The sequence below is a fragment of the Silurus aristotelis genome, assembly GCF_946808225.1.
Source record: "Silurus aristotelis genome assembly, chromosome: 16".
In the NCBI taxonomy this organism is placed as follows: domain Eukaryota; kingdom Metazoa; phylum Chordata; class Actinopteri; order Siluriformes; family Siluridae; genus Silurus; species Silurus aristotelis.
Genome location: NC_139589.1, coordinates 396,259 through 398,758, shown reverse-complemented (window position 1 = coordinate 398,758; position 2,500 = coordinate 396,259). Strand labels below are relative to the sequence as shown.

Below are 2,500 nucleotides of genomic sequence, written 5' to 3'. Positions count from 1 at the left end.
AAGCCTTTATGTGAGGTTATGCACTTAGATTTTTTATCTTCATGTTAAAATGCACTTGTTATAGGCAACAATCGAAGCTACGATATGAAATGTGAGCTTGAAAGAACGTTGATTGTTCTGGTTTACTGCAAACTCATAATGTTAGAATATTGTATCAGTTTTCATCAGCAAGATGAATAAGAGGAACACACACTCGTACAGATACAAATCTAAACCACAATATGTAACAATAAAATATATATAACAGTTTAAGTTGAATGGAAGTATAAACTAAGAGAGATTATAACATGGTGCAGGACGTCTTTCACTCTGTGATATAATTAATATAAATCCTGGTTACTGCTCTGAAAACAACATTTTACAACCTAACACTTCCCAGAGGTGTGATTAGATGTTTAAAATAAGGTTAAATGCCTAAAAATGCAGCTGATCATCATCTTTAAACCCTGCAAGTAAAAAGCTTTACAGCTTTAAATCTCTTAAACACTTAAGTGTAATTATAAAGGACAATTGCATAACTATCCCGCCAGAATCATCTTTTTTTCATAAACATCCTTTGACTGATGAATAATCGTACGGAAGCATATTGCTGTCTGTCATCATGTGGCTTTCTTTAGGAGAATGCAGATTTTAAACCTAAAATTATACAAGGAAACATCTGGAAGTGGCCTGACCTAACCTGCAGGCTTCATGAATCAACAGTACAGATGTGCAGAAGATTCCAGATGATTTCAGACAACGAGCAGGGCTGGTTCTGGGTCATAGAACAGCTTCATTTGCAAGAATGAAACCTTCTTCCTGCCAAGCAGCAGAGAAGAAACTGTACATTTTTAGTAAAGGTGAAGCCTCCATGATGTTCAGTCCTTATTTCAGAGCCCTTCTGCTTGTTTATCAGTTTCAGGATTATGAGGAAAACACACGAAAGCGTCTGGTGTAGAAATATCAGCACTCTGCTCTACTCAGACACACACACACACACACACACACACAGGCAGACCCTTCTTGGAACACTTACACACTTCTGTATATGGTCATAGGGTTTCGATAATGCTCCAAGTATGTGTTCCACTTCCCTCTGGCTTGGATTTTCACCAGGCCATTTTTCAAACCATGATTTACAATATTAATTCGATTGATATAAATAGAGCTTCAGGTTTACCAGCCTGTAGAACTCAGTGTTAGAGTGAGGATCCATGTGGGGAAGGATTTATATAATAAAACAACAACCCTATCCAGCCAATAAATACAAATTCAAGTCACAAAAGTCATAAAATAGAAAAACAGACAGGAAATGGACACAAAAACACAGGATTCAACAAACTAGGAGTAAAAATCAAAACATAGTAAAAACACACAGAACACACACATCGGACCTGCGTGTAACTAGAGATGAGATCGGGTTAAAACCGTGGTCATGTCACTGTTCTGTGTATCTGGTATATGTGCTTCTTCACCAGCGTTTTTAACGTCTCCAGATCTACTCATTTATAGCAGATATCTCAGCAGGTTCTCCACACCATAGGAATAAAGACCTTAAAATACTTAATAAGAAATTCTTCTGATTTCCTGGTTTAAGTGTTTTAGCTGACATTTTGATCGTAGGTGGTGTTCTAATGAGAGACTAGTCCTAATATTGGTCAGAATGTCAGGAAAACCATCTGGATATGAAATGGAATCTGTTTTCAGGGTTGGATGGATATATGATATATGTAATCTGTGGGCAGATTCCTGGTTCGTTCTGGACTGTGCACATTCTTGACAGAGTCTTGCATCCTGCATTAAAATGTTCACTGAATGCCAACAAAGGTTGATGGTACTCTGGATTTCCACTGGAATGGTTCTCACATGGTTTAAAAAACAAATATCTCTGTACATTTGTCATTTTGAAGTCTAGTGATGTTCATGATCTTCCAGAAACCAGTCATTTATCATTGTCTTGTCCATTCCTAAATCTCAGGATCTCAGGAACTCTTCCAAAGGTATCTCACACATGCCAGTCTCAACGAACGCTCGATTCTCTTGTAGTCGTGTGTGATCTTGATATACAATGATAAGAACATAATCTGTAAGTAATTCAAAAATGGTTCAAGAGGCAGAAGACTGAGGAGGCATTGACCAGTCCATATGATATTCATGATGTTTGGTAATTAATGTTTTGTATTGATCCTCCTCTCTGAGATGTTTGAGGTTGTAGGTGTATGTAAATCCCAGGTTGTAAAGATACGTGTGCTTTGTTCCTGCTGTATAAGTGTTGGTGGTGCCAGAGGTAAAAGAGATCTACACTATATAGTGATTATTCAGTTCTTTATTGTCGGAGCAGGAAAGTACTGAACATATCCCAGAGTTAATGCCTCCTTTGCACACTTCACCACCGCCTGTGCTGCTGGCAATGATGGAAAAACATTATTATGTTGGACGAGGTTCAGAAATCCAGTCATGTAATGAAGAGGCAGTTAAAGTCTAGATCAGGATCTGGGCAGTTTTGTGTCCATCTTGGTTC

General features: G+C 37.9%; 1 long non-coding RNA gene across 1 annotated transcript in view; it reads left to right on the top strand.

Annotated features, from left to right (window-relative positions):
- The window catches only part of LOC310738523, a 2,910-nt gene extending 430 nt beyond the window's left edge, over nucleotides 1-2,480 (top strand). The window contains exons 2-3 of the long non-coding RNA XR_014537106.1: nucleotides 1-15; nucleotides 618-2,480. The exon at nucleotides 1-15 is cut by the window's left edge and continues 220 nt beyond it. This is a non-coding gene — a long non-coding RNA (uncharacterized lncRNA). The remainder of the gene's footprint in view (nucleotides 16-617) is intronic.
- Nucleotides 2,481-2,500: the final 20 nt, after the last annotated feature.